The sequence below is a fragment of the Myotis myotis genome, unplaced genomic scaffold, assembly GCF_014108235.1.
Source record: "Myotis myotis isolate mMyoMyo1 unplaced genomic scaffold, mMyoMyo1.p scaffold_m19_p_3, whole genome shotgun sequence".
NCBI lineage: Eukaryota > Metazoa > Chordata > Mammalia > Chiroptera > Vespertilionidae > Myotis > Myotis myotis.
The window spans coordinates 124,306,862-124,325,845 of record NW_023416335.1 but is presented as its reverse complement, the minus strand read 5'-3'; the positions used below and the strand labels follow the sequence as shown (position 1 = coordinate 124,325,845).

General features: G+C 41.3%; 1 pseudogene; it reads left to right on the top strand.

Moving 5' to 3' along the window:
* Positions 1-14,424: 14,424 nt before the first annotated feature.
* LOC118649536 lies at positions 14,425-14,948 on the top strand (annotated as a pseudogene).
* Positions 14,949-18,984: the final 4,036 nt, after the last annotated feature.

The following is an 18,984-nucleotide window of genomic DNA, read 5'->3' as shown; positions in this document are numbered from 1 at the left end:
ATCAAAATAAACCTACATTTCTATGAAAATTGAAGCTTTTGGCCCTGACCGGTTTGGCTCAGTGGATAGAGCGTCAGCCTGCAGACTGAAGGGTCCCAGGTTCAATTCCAATCAAGGGCATGTACCTTGGCTGAGGGCACATCCCCAGTAGAAGGTGTGCAGGAGGCAGCTGATCGATGTTTCTCTCTCATCGATGTTTCTAACTATCTCTCTCCCTTCCTCTCTGTAAAAAAATCAATAAAATATATTTAAAAAAAGAAAATTGAAGCTTTTGTTATTTTGCAGCCCACATAAAATTAAACCTTGTTTATTTGGCCCGTGTTAGCCTTTGAGTTTGACATGCTTTTTCTACAATATCACAGTCAGTGTGTGTGTGTGTGTGTGTGTGTGTGTATGTGTGTGTGTGTAGGAAGCGGATGTTAGGACCTGCCATCAGGAAGCCTGGAGATGCCAGAGCTCTCAGCCCACCTCCCCAACTGGCCAGCTGTGCCCACACCCACCCTGCTGCTGGCTACCTGTGCTCCGGACTGACTGTCTGTGGTAACATTTACATATTGCAATATTTATTTTTATTATAAATTAACCTCATTTTATTCTTTATAATACAATTAGGGCATTATATTAATTTTTAAATTATGTATATAGGTAGTTTGCATTATATATGTGTTTCATTTGAGGACGGTAAGGGAGCGTTAAAATAAAATAATGAAAACTTATCATTATAATGGTCAGAGCTGCTAATCTAAGACAGTCTGTGGAGAAATGGAAGCTATAAAGAAAAACAAGCCCTGGCAGCTGAAGGGGGGTTTCAGTAGTAACCAGACCCATCAGGATTTTCACTTCCCTGAAAGAAAGGCACAACTAATCTATTCTCAAGTCCTCCTAGACATTTTCTTGTTCACCATTTTGGATTTTCTGTCTAGTTACATTGATTTTCCTCCAACCAGAAGAATGCTTATTAATAGCACTCAAGGAGCTTGTCCGAGAACTCCATTTTCAATAGACCACTGTCCAGCACCAGATAAGAACATAACTGAGAACTGTTTAAGAAAGATAACCTAAGCCAGTGGCTGTACTTTGGCATCAGAGGAATTTTAAAAAATACTGATATCTGTTCAGCCAGTGTTGCTCAGTGGTTGAGCATCAACCCATGAACCAAGAGGTCACCAGTTCAATTCCAGGTCAGGGCACATGACTGGGTTGGGCGCTCAATCACCAGTAGGTGACATGCAGGAGGCAGCTGATCGATGTTTCTTTCTCATTCATGATTCCATCCCGCTCCCTTCCTCTCTCTCTAAAATCAGTAAGATAATTTTAAATATACTGATATCTGGGTCCCACCTTCAGAGATTCTAAATAAGAGTAAGAAAAAAAATAGTAAGCAGGCATTGGTGCTACCCAGGTGGCTGTAATGTGCAACTAAGGCTAAGAACCATTGCTCTCAGAATGAAGCACTGGTTCTCAAACATTAGAGGGAATTAGAACCACTGAGAGGTTGTAAAACACAAATTGCTGTTCTTCACCCTCAGAGTTTCTGATGCAGTAGGTCTGGAGTGGGGCTCAATAATTTGTATTTTCGAAAGAGTTCCCAGGTGCTGCTGCTGCTGCTGGTCTGTTCACACGTAGAGAACATAGAACACTCTGGGCACACCCTAACAACAGTGGTGGTCCAGAGGAAAAGCCCTTGTGCAATTGAGTTCCTGAATTTGTCACCTTTTTAGCGAATATTATTTTTACTTGAAAGAATGCTGACACAGTGGATATTTAGGCTTGGGTATTTGGGAGATATTTTTTCAAAGATAAAGTTAGCTGGTCACTTTAAGGAAAATAACTGACAATATTCGGTACCCCTAACAAACTCTGAGCTTTTCAAGTGAAAACTAGAAATTTGGAAAATTTGGATCGACCACAATGAGTTTGAATACATGCAAATACTGAAAGATTTCTGGGGTAATACTGGTAGTAATAATGATGAATATGACTTTTGAATATTGTATAATGAAATGTGTTAACATTTGGAGAATCTGCATAGCTCAGTGAAACAGTATTTTTCAGATAAACAGTGCATAATGTTACAAAATCATGCAAGGGTGACAGCCATTCAAACATTAAGTTAGACTGACTGATTTTAATGTAACAATATGATATTTCATATTTCAAATTTCACATTGCAACTAGCCTTTAAAAAATACTACCTGTGAAGTACAAATAAGAATATCCAGCGCTGGCCAGTGTTCTCAGTGGTTAGAGCATGGACCCTCACACAGAGGGGTCACAGTTTTGATTCCTGGTCAAGGGTGCAAACCTGGATTGCAGGTTCAATCCCCAGTCCTGGTTGGGACGTGTGTTGCAGGCAACCAATCAATGTGTCTCTCTCCCATGGATGTTTCTCTCTCTTTCCTCCTCCCTCCCTCCCTTCTACTCTCTCCAAAAAGAAAAAAATATTCTCAGGTGAGGATTAACAAACAAAAAGAATATCCAGTTATCTGAAAATTTCACTAAAATATCCCCACTCTGTTTTCAACTAAATATCTCTGGGGCCAGATTTTTCTTCGTATACTTAAACCAAAGCAACAACATACCACAGCAGGCTGAACGCAGAATCAGATATGAGAATCCAGTTGGATTCTATTAAACTGGACATTGAAGATATTTGAAAAAAAGTGAAATGTTATTCTTCTAAACATTTTCGTTTTGGCAAATATTTAATTTTCATAAAGTTTTATTTAGATTAACATGCAGTAATTTCAGGGTTCTGGTCAAGCTGGCTGAGTAGGAGGGGCACTGTACTCACCTTCTCCCATTACCACATCAAAATTACAACTGAAAGACAAACACCATATGATTTCACTTATATGTGAAATCTAAAGAATAAAATAAATGAACAAACAAAATTGAAACAGACTCATAGACACAGAGAACAAACTGGTGGTTGCCAGAGGGCAGGGTGGTTGGAGGACTGAGTGAAAGAGGTGACGGGATTAAGAGGGACAAATTTGGAAGTTACAAAATGGTCACCAGGATGTAAAGTACAGCATAGAGAATACAGTCAATATTATTATAATAACTATGTATGGTGTCAGATAGGTACTACATTTATCGGCTTGATCACTTTCGTAAGTATTTGAATGTCTAATCATTATGCTGTACACCTGAAACTAATATATTGTATGTCAACTGTAATTGAAAAGTAAATTATTTTTTTAAAGTACAACTATATTATAGAACAGACAACCTGGATAACCATCTGAAGACAAGCTCAACAGAAGTCCTATAAGTAAGGATATAAAGAAGAAGCCACATTGAGCCTGGTAAGCAGGGTGGAGATGCAAAATGGGCTGGTTCTGCACCCACATGTGGCAGTTGAGAATCCAGAGGGATCTCTTGGATGCAAAGTTTCCCTGAGGAATGAGGGGATCTCAGTCCCATGCTGGACTCCCCAGCCCAGAACCAGTGCCAGGAAAAGGAGCCCACATAATATCTGGCTGTGAAAATCAGCAGGGATGCAGTCTACCTGGGTGAGGCAGAGGCTACTAGAAACACACAAACTCTCACTTGCAGCCAGGCACCTTGGGCTCTGACAAATGAACAATGGCTGGGGTGGTGGAGGTGCCAGAGACATACAGGAAGACACTGAGTGGCTTCAGAACGAGGGCTGGAGGTTTGCACCACTGTCACTATGTTGAGCCTTCCTCCCACACAGCCAGCAGGTGGAGCCATCTTTCTGGTGTTGAGTCTGCCCAGGCCCAGTGCTGGTGAAAGCAGGCCTTGGTTACATGGCCCCTCCCATGAATTCTAGGCCCAGCACAGGCAGCAAACAACTGCAGATCACTACATAAATATTTGACAGGTATTTCTTAAAATATGTATACAAATTTTATGTGCTTTTGTGAATGTAAAATATTTCATGATTTTTAAAAGATTGTAATCACATAAGTTGACTCTTGGTCTAGAAGAAAGAGCAGGGTTTTAAAAATAAAAGACTCAGCCCTGCCAGTGTGGCTCAGTTGGTTGAGCATCAACCCATGTATCAAGAGGTCACCATCCAATTCCAGGTCAATGCCCACTTGTGGGCTCAATCCCTAGTAGGGGGCATGCAGGAGGCAGCTGATCAATGTTTCTATCTATCCCTCTCCCTTCCTCTCTCTCTGAAATCAATAAAAATATATATATTTTAAATATGGGGTTATTTCTTTTGGTGTGTTTTTTAAAATATATTTTTATTGATTTCAGAGAGGAAGGGAGAGGGGGAGAGAGAGATAGAAGCATCAATGATGAGGGAGAATCACTGATCAGCTGCCTCTTGCATGCCCCCTACTGGGGATCGAGCCTGCAACCTGGGCATGTGCCCTTGACAGAAATCAAACCTGGAACACTTCAGTCCAAAGGCTGATGCTCTATCCTCCGAGCAAAACCAGCAAGGGCTAAAAATAAGTTAGTTTGTTTTTTTAAAAAATCCATGATTAAAGTTCTCCATCTGTATTAATCTGTAGTGCTAAGTTCTGTAAACATAAAAGTGCTTTATAAACTATAAAGTTTTTGCAACTGTTGGCTGCTATTACTGCTGCAGAATAACAACATATATGTGTATCAGTTTAAACGTTTCTCTCTCCTAATGACCCTACTGTTGTGACCTTTAAGTGGGCATTTGAGAATCCTTAAATGGTCATGTTTCCCATTTTTATTTTACTTCCAAAATACTTGGAGTTAAATTTATTGCACACTGTTAATAATTATACTGTAGGTTTGTTACAGGTTATGTCTCCTCCAAATAATATTTCATCTTCTCCTTTTATCTTTTTTTAAAGTGCCTCAACTTACATGTGTCTTAATATTGTCAATGATCTCAAATAGTTTGTGGAATAAGTGGAAGAGAGTAAATTTTACGTAAATAGTAAAAGATCTTGACAGTATGAGAGAGAAGATGACCCTTGAATGTCCTCTTTGAAAAGGCTGTGAGGCATTCCCCTCTTTCTGCACGACATTAAGCTCAGATAAATAAATAAAGCACAGAACTTTCATTTTCAGGCCGTTGTCATAGCAACTTTTGACTCCAGAGAAGAAGGCATTCTCAGATCTCAGCCCTGACTCCAGAAGAGCTATAAAGACACCAAGACTAAAAGGAGAGAATGATTTGCAAGATATGATGAAACTGGGTACCTGTTATTCAGAACTTTCCCACTACATGTATGTAGTTTTCCCCCTGACTTATATTTCCCCTTATAGATTTCCAAACTCAACAGCAATAGACTAATAATAGCCATTTATCACTTATTACATGTCAGGCCCAGAGAGCATTACAAGTATTATGTTTTTCTCCCAATAACACTGTAACTGTGGTATTATTTTTGTCAACATTTTACTTATGAGCAAACTGCGTTTAGATAGATAGATGAAGCAAGTTACCCAAAGCCACACAATAATTGCTCAACCTTTCAGCCGCAGCACAGCTGACCACTTCTTAAAGCATTCTCTGGTTTTCTGGGTTTCCTCCTGCTTCACTGACCATACACTTGGCTGCTCCTTTGTCTCTGCTTGGCTGTAAAGGCTGGCATGCCCAGGACTTCAACTGAGCAGTCTTTTCTATCCAGACTGCCTCTCCCAGTCCTGTGGCTTTAAACGCCTTCTACGAATTGGTAATTCCCAAATGTATATATTCCGCCCCAGCTCTCTCACATGCATTTTGGACTCATGTATGCAACTATTTGTGGGACACTTAGATGTCTAAGGGGTATTTCTAAGGTAATACATCTTAACTCCTGTCCTTCAGTCTTCCCTGTCTCGGTGACAGCATTCTCTAACTCAGATGCTCAAACCAAACTTCCTACGACTCACCCTTGATTTCTCCCTTTTCCTTACCCCTTCACTGCTAATATATAAACAAGTTATGTCAGATATTTACCCAAAATCTATGTTGAATCTACTTTTCACCCCCATTGCCACACTGTAATGAAGGCTACAATCTCTTCCCTGGATTTGTAATCAGGAACTTTCTAACTAAGGCCCCTGTTTCCGCTCTCCAAAGACTGGTCCGCATGAGCTTTTGAAACCATAAATCCAATCATGCCAGCTTAAAGCCTCCACTGGCTTCCCACTGCTCTTAGAATATAACTTGAACTCCTAACTGTAGCCTCGAACAGCAGTCGCCAACCTTTAGAATGGCCACTAGTTGGCGACCGCTGGCCTAGAAGGCTCTGGCTTGCAAGCTCCTACCTCCTGCTGCAGCCTCCTGGAATTGTCCCCCTCCATCATTCAGCTTTAGTCACAATATCCCCCTTTCCTTCCCTCAAACTGTTGTTTTTTGGCCTCTGGGATTTTGCAGTATAAGTTGGCTCAAATGTCCCTCTGCTCATCTTCCTAGAGGGCTCTTCTCACGCTTCAAGTTTCGGCTCCGTACTGCCTTCTTAGAGGCTGCCTTTTCTAAAGTGGCTTCCTGGTGGTGCTCTCAGTCATCACATCGTTCTTATCAATAGCACGCACCAGTATCAGAAGTGTTTATTATCTCCCCCTCCCCCACAATTATCCATGGGGTTACATATCCTGGTTATCTTTTTCATTTCCACATTCTCAAAGTTTAGGAGCATATAGGAAGGAAAAAATAAAAATTCAGTGCCAAGACCCCATCCCATGATTATTTTACACCAAAACTACTTTTAACTCCCTCCCCGCCTTTGGGCGTTTCAAGGTGATTTCCATGTGTTATTTTGCTCTCACTCTAGACCAGGGCTGGGCAACCCCTGGCACGCGTGCCAGACATGGCACGCCAGTAACTTTTGCTGGCACTCAAAACCCTCTCTTATAATCTTCCATTTACAATTTTTTTCTTAATACCGACTTTTTTATTTTTCAGATAAATTCAGTGTAGGTGCATCTTAGATAATAAATAATTTTACATAACAAGTTATCTTAAAGACCATAGATATGGATTGACTAGAGAGGGGAAGAGCAATTTCTATGCCTCTGCCTTAACTCTCCCTGCCTTCCTAGATCCGACCAGTGTTTTGGTTTCATCCACATACGCTTGTGAATCTTTGTTCTCAGTGATGAATTTTGTTAAGTCTCATAATAGGAGTAGCCTGACGGATGAAAGTAGTAGCTCATGCATATCTCTGAAGGTCACGAACTATAAACCTGATGTAAAATCTCTGTCATCAGTGATGCAGCAGCAAAAGTCCCACTGATAATATCAAACGGAGTCATAAAGTTTCCTGTCGGACTATCAGTGTACATGTATACATTAAAAAATAAATGTATTTTTCATCATCATATACTGTGTTTTTGTCGCTCGAATGAATTTTATTATTTCTTCAAGATTCTTCACATACATACACCTTAAAAGGTATCAAGTAGGTGTAACATGTTCTCAACAAATTAGGGTTGGCATGCAGAAGAATTTTGAGTCAAAGATTTTGCTGGTTTTGGCACACACTCACAAAAGGATTGCCCACCCCTGCTCTAGACTGATTCCTGAATCTCCCAAGACCATGAGTTTGAGACAAGGTGAAAAGAGAGGGACTGTGACAGATGGAGCTGGCAGTGCCCCTAAGCAACTATGGGCTTCCTTATCCTTGAAAACTCATTTGGCTTTGGGGGAGGGGGCAAAAATAGAGACCACTACAGCACAGTTTTTACTCCCTCCCAAGCAATGGTTAACTTCCTTGAGAGAAGAAAACAGATTCTTGATAAAGTTAATTCATACATCAGTACCCACAGAATGAAGGCCACCTTAGTGGCCAGGTCCACATCACAAACCTTAACCTGAGTCAGCCTGCACTTACAGGAAACACTAGTCCAGAAACCTACACACCAATCACAATCCTCCAGCTCAGAAAACAGGGCCTCCTGGCCAACACTCCATTAGCTCACTCTGGCAGACAATCCCTCAGGAACAGTGCTTCGCTGCTTGGGAGGCACTGACTCCCCCAATCCTATGATTATTTTCCCTGTGGTCGGAAAAGGGGCCACACACTACACCTGACAAGTCAGGGGAGGCCACATGGCAGCCTTACAAACTCAGAGACGGAAATTAAAACTTTCTAATTAAAAGCAAGTCATGGCCCTGGCCGGGTGGCTCAGTTGGTTGGAGTGTCATTTTGTGGATTCACTCTCCGGTCAGGGTATGTATAGGAAGCAGCTGGTCAATTTTTCTCTCTCTCCCCCCCGCCCCTTTTTCTCTTTCTTTGTCTCTCTCCCTTCCTCTCTCTGAAAATCAGTAAACAAATCCTAGGGTAAGGATTTTTAAAAAAATTAAAAGCAAGTCATGGTAGGCAGTCATGTCCTTGGTCGGTATCTTTTTTGACAAAGGTCAGTTTTACCTTAACTGAGCGTGTCTATTGTCTTTTTGTATGTACAGTAACATACCTTTGGAATGTTGGGTTAATTTCCTTTCTCCAGACCCCTCATGGCACAGTCACTGCATCAGGGCAGAGATCACAAAACCCCGCAGTTATCGCTATTTCATTAATTGTTAACTGTTAACTATCCTGTACCTACCAATGTAAAAGAAGTCCCATATTTTTCCGTGTATAAGATCCCCCCATGTATAAGATGCCCTCCCACTTTTCCAACCCAAAATTAAGAAATCAATATTTTAAACATTTTGCTGGTTTTCCTCTTAAGGCCTTCTTCCTTTTTGGCATCTTAAGGAGTTGTTCTTCCTGTTTTCTCCACTGTCTGATCATAAACTCAGTGGGAGGTGGTCCAAATTGTCTCTCTGCAGCCCTATTTCCATGCTCTTTTGCAGAGCTGATTACATTGTTTGAATTTTGCAGAGTAAGACAATCACGTACCGGTATATATCTTTTTATTTTTTTGAATCTTTATGAGCTCAGAACACTCCAGTCCCTATTGCATCTGCACACTCTCCACCTCCACTTCCAATTATGGCATCACTGAAGTCAGTAACATTAAGGCCCGTGATTGGAGGAAGCCTGTTTGACAAGGTATGTGCAGCTATGCACCTGTGGGGCTCCCTCCTCAGCTGACTTCCATGTTTAACATGCCCCTTAATTTTCAGATTAAAAAAAAAATAGGGTCTTATACATGGAAAAATATGGTATGTGTGTATCATTTTACTTTTTAGCCAATCCCAGAGATTTCCCTGCTTTGCTTTCTCCCACCTCCCTAATCTATCCCCAATGGATTTCATGTAACCCCTTTATGACTTTTATGCCCCCTCCTTTGATTTAATGTATAAAATGAGGTGCAAAACTGCCACACTCTGGAGCATTTTCTCAATTCAATGAAATTTTGCTTCCTGACAACTGTCATCATTTTGGTTCAAGTAAACTCATCAAAATCCTCTACAGGTTTAGACATCCCTTGAATAAAGGGCATCAAAATCAATACTAAATTTTTTTTAGTTTTGTCATTTAGCATTTCCCATTACAGCTTTCCTCACCAAATTCCCAAGGTGTTTAGGTAGTTGTTTCAAGCAAAGAACATTATTTCAAAGTGTTAATTTTGGGGGTGGACTCTTATTCTCACTCTTTAATTATTGGCACTGAAATTGTATCTAAACAACTTATGAGGAAGGAATACAGAAAGAAGACATGAGATACCATAACCTGATGTATCAGGAGGCGAAGGGCAGCCTAGGAAATTATATTTTTCTCTACCCTTCTAAGTTCTCAGCTGAGGGTCCTATAACAGAAGACATATTAAGAAAAGCAATCCTACAAAAACAAACACACACAAACAACAACAAAAAAAAGAGCAATCATACAAAGTTAGCTAATATAAGTTTTACATGACACAAGAGCCTTCATAAGGAGGAAATGAAGACTGGGCAAGGGGTTAAACCTGAGAGTTTTTATGCTGTTTGCCAAAGAGTAGAAAGTCATGGAAAGATTGGACGGGACAAAGGGTATGAGGTAAGTGTAGTAACTGAGGGAACCTTAGCAAGGCCTGTTCATTCAGATTCCTCTCTGTGTCCCTTTGTCTTTGGAAATAAGGTGCCCCTTCCTTTGAGTATAGAGAAGGCACTTCTCATCTGAGGGTTTTATGACTTGCTTCAGGGCAAAGGTCAGGCGGCCCTTCCTGCACAGGCTGTTATTCAAATTCCTCCACCTTAAAATATTTAATAAGTCAAGGCAGCATATTTTTGGTTAGCATGGATGTTTCTCATCCCTTCATTCAGACACAAAATTGGATGTAAAGTCCAGCCAACTCCTAGGGTAAGAAATAGGGAAGATGATACAAGGATATTCTTCCACACAGAATGTAGTTCAAATGTAAACATGTTTCTAAAGAGTTTGAATCTCAAATATCTCTCTCTACTTCTGGTACCAAAAAGAAGCATGCCAAGGCCTGAGAGAAATAAATTATTATAATTTGCATGTTAGTTGGCTTTCAGTAAGATTTGTTCCTGAGCCTTTTAAATGTCAAAGATTTTAGCATTAAAACACTTAGTGTTCAAGGCTTTAGAAACTCTCAGTGCTAATGTTTTTGTTTTGTATTTTAAGTTACAATTCTTTGGCTGAAATCTTTCATATTCAAAACACTTAAATTCCTACTAAGTAAAAACCTTGCAGGGGGTTTGAAGAGTTTCAGCCATAATGATAGACTAGAAATTAACTTTACTCTTGACCTTTATATTGACTTGATGCAACCTTGCAAAGATCATTTATCTTCCTGTGGTTTCATTTTTTCATTCTAAAACATAAAAAGTAATAGGGATATTATTTTGAGATCATTGAAGAAAATGGACAGTTTTGGTATGTTATTTGCAGATGTACTCATATCAAATCCAATTAGGCAAATGCTATTTTTAAATATCTTTCTAATTCTGTACTATATGATTTATAAGTTTCAGACTATGAAAACAAAATTTAATTTGCTAGTTTGTCAAAATCTAACATCTGCCATTTCTTTTCAATTAGGGCAAAAGAGCCACAGTAAACTTTGAAATAATAACATCTCCAGAGATACTTTTGCCTTTTCTTCTGCTACACAGAACCACGCCTCTTCACTCCTCTGCAAAGGTTTCATCACGTGATGCTCCCCTCTCATGCCCCAGACCTCGGATCTACAAATACCACAATTTTATAGGCAAAGGAATTTTATATCAGAGGAAATGCAGACATCAAAAACATTAAAACTATACAATTTGGTACTAACCCCCAAGTTCGTGGGTCTGATGCTTCGAAAGGCCAAAACTCAAAACATCAGTTTCGAGTAAGGAAAGGTTTATTGATCAAGAAGGTGCCAACAAAAAAGATGGGAAACTTAATGCCTCAAACCGATCTTTTCTTTTCTTTTTTAAAATATTTTTATTGATTTCAGAGAGGAAGGGAGAAGGAGAGAGATAGAAACATCAGTGATGAGAGAGAATCATGGATCGGCTGCCTCCTGCACGCCCCCTACTGGAGATTGAGCCCGCAACCCTGGCATGTGCTTTGACCAGAAATTGAACCGTGACCTCCAGGTTCATAGGTTGTCATTCAACCCCTGAGCCACGCAGGCGGGGCTGCCTCAAACCCATCTTGCTAGCTGAATTAACTTAAGGGTTTTTAAGGGTTTTCGCAGTGGTTCTCAACCTTCTGGCCCTTTAAATACAGTTCCTCATGTTGTGACCCAACCATAAAATTATTTTCATTGCTACTTCTTAACTGTAATGTTGCTACTGTTATGAATCGCAGTGTAAATATCTGATATGCAGGATGGTCTTAGGCGACCCCTGTGAAAGGGTCATTTGACCACCAAAGGGGTCGCGACCCACAGGTTGAGAACCGCTGGTAGGGGAACAGGTATGCGGAAGTGCTGACAGGACAAGTTTTAATTGGAAAACATTGGTCCTCTGGACCAGTGGTTCTCAACCTTGGCTGCACATTAGAATGAGGCCCAGAAATCAGGATTTTAAAAAGATTCCCAGGTGATTCTAATGTGCAGCCAAGGTTGAGAACCACTGCTCTGGACAATGGACCAGTTATGTCCTGGTCCTTTGGTTCTCTGTGGATGGGTTGGGAGAGACTTTGGTTGTGGGTGTAGCTGGGGATCAAAGTTCTCTCGGCATGCTTCTGCCACATAACTTGTGGATTTGGTCTATTGTCTCTGAAAAGCAACTTGGTATCTCCTTAAACAGTTTAGGACCATTTTAAGCTGGTTCTGCAGTTACAATTTTTCTAGTAAACAAAGAATGCAAATTAAAATTGAATAACATTTGTACCTAGCCATTTGACTAATATTAAAACTATATTTGGCAAATATTAAATATTATAGTTTCTGGTATTTGCTAAAGTGTAGGGAAACAGATTGTCACATACTGCTAGTGGGAGTATAAATTGGTAAGAACTTTTTGAGGAATAATTGGCAATACCTATCAAGTTTAAAATATTACTTTGAACAGCACAGTAGTACACAAAGATACAAACATAAACTATCAAGTGTCAGTGGGAATATAAAGTCGCCACAATACTTTTGCACGGCTGGTGGGAATGTAAGCTGGCCTAACCTCTTTGGAAAACAATTTGACATTATCTGATAAAGCTGAAGATGTATATTTCTTATGACAAGGCAGCTCCTCTCCTGGAAATGTAGATAAGAGAACTCTTGCACAGGTGTTCTGATCCACATGACAAGACAAAAAACCCAGAGACAACCCTAATTGTCGATCAACGACGCAATAGATAAACTCAGCAGTGAAAATGAATGAATTACATCTGCTCACAATGACATGAATAATCTCTGGAACATTGTGCTGTGAGGAATAACGAGTTGCCGAGTAATATCTACAGTATGACTTTGTGTGAAGTTCAAAAACATGCAAAGCAAGTTCGTATATCATTTAGGAAATTAGATACATGTGGCAAAACTAAAAATGATAATAGACATAAATACAGGATAGTGGTTACCTCTGACGGAGAGAAAGGAAGATGGGGTTGGAGAAAGGCACAAAAGGGACTTTAAAGATAACAAAAATGTTGAGCTTTTCCCCCATTAATCTTGGTGGTAAATTGAGGGTGTTTGGTTTTGGTGATGAACGTGCTTATTTTTAGTTCATAAATATTTTTGTATCTAGTTAATATCCACGTCTGAGAAAAGTATCTTTGTTTGCCTGGGGACATTGGCCACACCAGATTGTCTATGCAAACAATGAATTCAGGGTGAGGCTTTGGGCCACATGGTATCAAGCTGAGTTTCTGCAGGTGCTGGAAGCTCAGGTCAGCCACTCAGGCTGTCAACCATATCTCTGTGACCAAATCCCGATAAAAACTCTGGGCACCAAGGCTCGGGTGAGCTGGGCTGGTTGGCTATGCTCCATGTGTATTGTCATGAGCTTGTTTTTGGAAGAAATGAGGACTGCCCCAACGCCACTTGGAGAGGACAACTCGAATAACCTGCCCCATGCACACATTCCCATAGGCGATTTCAATCTGTATTCTTCCAATGCAATAAACTGTAACCATGAACACAATAGTTTTCAGTGAGTTCTGTCAGTCCCTCTAGCAAATTATTGAACCTGGAAGTAGTCTTGGGACCCCTGAACTTGCAGTTAACTTTAAAGTGAGGGTGGGCTGAGCATGCGTGGCTCAGTGGTTGAGCATCAACCTATGAACCAGGAGGTCATTGTTCAATTCCTGGTCAGGGCACATGCCTGGGTTGCAAGCTCTATCCCCTGTGTGTGGCATGCAGGAGGCAGCCAATCAATGATTCTCTCTCATTATTGATGTTTCTATCTCTCTTTCTACCTTTTTTTTCCTCTCTGAAATTAAAAAAAAATAGAAGTGAGGGTGGTCTTAGGAAGTCCTGAACTTTGCAATATTATCCTATATAATAAAAGCCTAGGTGGCGTTGCAGGACACCCTCAAGTGACGTTGTCACAAGATGGCCACCACAAGATGGCCGGCAGGGGATAGCAGTTGGGGGCAATCGGACTGGCAGGGGAGTGGTTAGGGGGAGATCAGGCTGGCAGGTAGAAGCAGTTAGGGGCAATCAGGCAGGCAGGCTAGTGGTTAGGAGCCAGCAGTCCTGGATTGTGAGAGGGATGTCCCAGACTGGAGTGGGTGCAGGCTGGGTTGAGGGACAACACCCCCCCCCCCCCCCCGCTCCCCCAGGTACAAATTTCATGCACCAGGCCTCTAGTAAACTATAATAGCCAAAAGAATGAATAAAACTTTGGAACCACCTCAATGTCTACCAATAGAAAACTAGTTTAATGAATTCTGGTATATACACATCTTAGAATATTATTGTTATTAAAATGCTATAAAAATGTTTAGGCAATGCCTTGAGTGGTCCCGTGGATCTATCTCTTGATTCAACTGTGTTTGGACAAAACAGACCCAGGGACTCCCCTTCTTCCAGCCTCTGACCACTCTCCAACCTCTTTTCCAGTCACCAACTTTGGAACCACCTTGGCCATCCTCAGCCTCCAAGACCAGCCCACACAATTTTTTAATCTTAACTCCTTATTGCCAAGCAACCATGAGCTCCCAAATTCATCAGAATTACTCCACCGAGGTGGAGGATGCTGTCAACCGCCTGGCCAACCTGCACCTGTGGGCCTCCTACACCCACCTGTCTCTGGGCTTCTATTCCAACCACATGGATGTGGCTCTGGAGGGCTTGGGCCACGTCTTCCACAAGTTGGCAGAGAAGAAGCGTGAGGGCACTGAGGGTTTCTTAAAGATGCAAAACCAGCATGGTGGCCACATTCTCTTCCAGGACGAGCTGAAGCCTTCCCAAGATGAGTGGGTAAAACTCAGGACCATGGAAGCTGCCATGGCCCTGGAGAAGAACCGGAACCAGGCCCTTTTGGAGCTGCATGACCTGGTTTCTACTTGCACAGACCCTCATCTCTGAGACTTCCTGTAGAGCCACTTCCTGGATGAGGAAGTGAAACTCATCAAGAACATGGGCAACACCTGACTCACATCCGCAGGCTGGCTGGGCCCTAGGCTGGGCTAAGCAAGCACCTCTTTGAAAGCCTCCCCATCAGGCAGGACTAGGAGCCTTTGGAGCCCAGAGTCCTTTGAAGGGCCCCTCTGCTTCCCTGTGTCTGGCTTTTGCCTGAGCCTCTTCCTAAAACCACCAGCCATCTTTTGAACCACCCCCGAGCTCTCTCCCATGCATTGGACCAAATGGAAACAATAAAGCTTCTTGTAGGGGGAAAAAAAGTGCTTAAATGATATATTAAGAAACAAGTACTAAGATAGTAAGATTTATTTTTAGTAAAGTGTGTGTGTGTGTGTGTGTGTGTGTGTGTGTGTGTGTGTGTGATTCTGTGAGGGATGAATCAGACACAGATTCTGCCTTAAATAGAGTCCAATAACAGTTTTGTTTTGTTTTTAAAACTGTTCATCCAAAATCTTCTCCCTAGTTCCCCATGTCCGAGTGGCACCCCTTCTTTTGAGAACACCTCTCCCTCTTACAGAAGTCATGTGGTTCCAGCCATGTGGTTCCTCATGGCCCTATCCCCCTGCCCTCAGCCAATTGGTCTGGAATGGCCACCTGATCTAAGTTGGGACTGTCATGTACCCTCCCCCACTAGCCACGGTTGACAGGTTGAGGAATGGGTCAGTAAAAGTTCTATCATAGAATTTTTTTTTATAACTGAAGGCAGAAAAAAACAGTTGTTCCTACAGTTTGGAACTTAGAAGCTGCCAGAGACAGTAAAACTCGGTACACAGATTAGCAATGAGAGAAAATACAACCAATACTTAAAAGACATATACTGGAGAATGTCAGTGTCATGGTCATATTTGAGACTGGATCCAATTTTCCATGAAACCCAACTGCATTCCCTCCTTTTTGCCATTTGGTTATACAGCCCTTCAATTTTCGTATCTACCCCAGTATCTTTCAAATAACTCTCCTTTTTGCTTAACATTTTTGAAATGGATGCCATATATATATATATATTGACTTCAGAGAGGAAGGGAGAGGGAGAGAGAAACATCAATGATGAGAATCATTGATTGGCTGCCTCCTGCATGCCCCACACTGGGGATTGAGCCTGCAACCCAGGCATGTGCCCTTGACCAGAATCAAACCTGGGACCCTTCAGTTCTCAGGCCTATGCTTTATCCACTCAGCCAAACCTGCTAGGGAATAGACTCCCTCTTAATATCTCTCCAATCCAGGCACTTCAACCACTTCTCTCCATCTCAACTGCCATTGCCTTAGTTTAGATCAGCAATTTTCAACCTTTTTCACTCATGGCACACATAAGCTAATTACTAAAATTCTTCAGCACATGAAAATATAATTTTTTGCTGATCTGACAAAAAAGGCATAATATTGATTCATTCACACCAAATGGCTATTGTTGTGTTGGCTGTTGTCATCTTTAAAATTTGACAACCTAAAGGAAAAAAGGTTAGTGCCTCTGACTAAATAGTCAGGTATTGCATCTTTTAAAAATTCTTGTGGCACACCAGTTAAAAATCACTGGTTTAGATCACCATCCTTCCTATTCCCCTTTGCCCCCTTTTTATTGCATCAGCCTCCTATTTCTCTATTCATTAAGTCACTTATTCAATAAATATGTATTAAGTATCCAGTATATACCAACACTTTTTGGATGCTGAAGAGATAAGCAGGGAAGAACACAAAGCCCCTACTTTCATAAAGACTTTATTGTTGTTGAGGGATAAAGTTAATAGACAAATAAATATATAATATGATGTCTCATAGTGATAAGTGCTATGAAGAATCTATGATACAGTGTTGCAGTACATTCCCCAAGGGGTTCCAGACTGTGAGACGGTGCAGGCCAAGCTGAGGGACTCCCTCCACCCCCAGTGCATGAATGTCATGCACCGGGCCTCTAGTAGACAAATAAATGCATAATATGATGTTTCATAGTGACAAGTGCTATGAAGAATCTATGATCCAGTGTTGCAGGATGGTCCCTAATCATGCCTTCTTGGGTATTCCCCTCTGACAATGACTCTGATTCCACAATGACATGTTTAGCTGATGTAACATTACCAAATGTGGTACAAGGAGGAGCTTGAAAAGTGCTTGTGTATTGAACTTGCTTTCTCTCATTTCTGATAATTACCACGACGTGAACAAAATCCAGCTGTGGAAGCCATTTTGGCTGACCCAATGATGATCCCATACACATTAAAGAGCCATCTAGACCATTCAGCCACAGCCTAGCCAGCCCAGGCCAGAGCTGCTCAGCCAACCCTCAGAATGGTAAAAAATAATAAATGTTTGTTGTTTTAAGCCACTAGGTTTAGTGTGTGTGTGTGTGTGTGTGTGTGTACATATGGATTTCAGAGAGGAAGGGAGGAGGGAAAGATAGAAACATCGATGATAAGAGAGAATCATTGATCGGCTGCCTCCTGCAGGCCCCACATTGGAGATTGAGTCTGCAACCCGGGCATGTGTCCTGACCGGGAATAGAACCGAGACCTCCTGGTTCATAGCTGGTTGTTCAACCACTGAACCATGTCGGCTGGCCTAGGAAAATCACATTTCTGCACTGTCAGCATTTGTACTCCCGACAGAGACACAAACCAACTAGAACCTCAGAGACACTGAATCCAGTCTGTGGTGACACAACGACAGTCACACTGCCTCGGCTTCAGAAATAATTCTGAAATTTTTTCTTGAATTTTGTATTGTTTAAATCTCTTGCTTTTGTTTTCTTATTCAATAACTTCTGTTCACCATATGTTGGATCTTCTTTGCCTATACTCATTCAATAGTTGTATTGGTTCTCAAATCCTTATCTCTTTTTAAATTTATTTCTTATTAAAATGTTTCTTTATTTTAACCTTCTATTTGTCTTGAGGCATTATCTGTGCATTTATTCACAGAATAAATTTTTAAAGATAAATATTTAAATTTGTACCCATGTACAAATTTCATGCACCAGGCCTCTAGTTTTCCAATAAAAGAAAATCAGGGCTCCTTGCAGAAATGACTGATTCCAACAATTTGGGGGATTTTTGAAACCATGTAGTTTCTGTAGAGTTTTCTGAAACTTTTATAGATTTGATATATGTATTTATTATTTCATATATGTCAAATATATAATATAGCTCTGGCCGATGTTTCTCAGTGGTTAGAGCAGCCGTGGGCAAACTACGGCCCACAGGCCGGATCCGGCCCATTTGTAGTCCTTTGTAGTTTAGTCTTCTGCTGGGGTCCAACCCCAGCAGGTCCAGGGGTCCCCAAAGGTGTGGACGGAGTCGGCGAAGAAGGAATGATACGGAGATAGCTTTCAGTTGATCAGCAGCCTAGCCAGGATCTCCAGAGAGGTTCTGCTTAGGATCTCCAGCCAGATTCTGTGTCCATGTTCTCTTGCTAGGTTCTCCAGGTTCTCCAGCCAGGTTCTGTAGCCATGTTCCCTCGCTAGGTTCTCCAGCCAGGTTCTGTCCAGGTTCTCCAGCCAGGTTCAGTCACCAGGTTCTAGTCAGGTTCTCTTGCCAATTTCTGTAGTCAGGTTCAGTCCAGGATCTTTTGCCATGTTCTCTCGCTAGGTTCTGTCTCTAGGTTCTGAGGCCAGTTTCTGTCCAGGATCTTTTGCCATGTTCTCTCCAGCGAAGTTCTTCTGTCTCTAGAGAACGTTCTGTGTAGGTTCTGTGCCTAGGTTCTGTCTCTCTTGGTTCTGTCTTCTTACATCTGTATTTATACCAGTTGATTCCAATCCTATCAATCTCTATTTCAAAGGTTAGGGCGTTTCTTATCTCCATTCCAGGGAGTAAAGATTATGTAGCTTAAGCATGATTGTTCGTAGTTAAAGTGATTAATTACCCACCTGGCACTTAGTTAAGAGGTTTTATTCCCTCCCTAACTTCAGGGGAAAATCCCTACCTGGGGAAACAACCTTTCTCAGAGACCTTGGTTAAAACACATAGTGCCAAGAAGGTGAGCAAACATTTTAAGAACAGTATGCCATATATGCCAGGTCCTTTGAAACAGCAAGGATGGACCGGCTCCCGGCAGTCTTTGTTTTTTCAATTTTTTTATTTTTCTTGATTTCTGTCACTTCTAAGATTTTCTATTTCTCATTAATTTATTATTTCA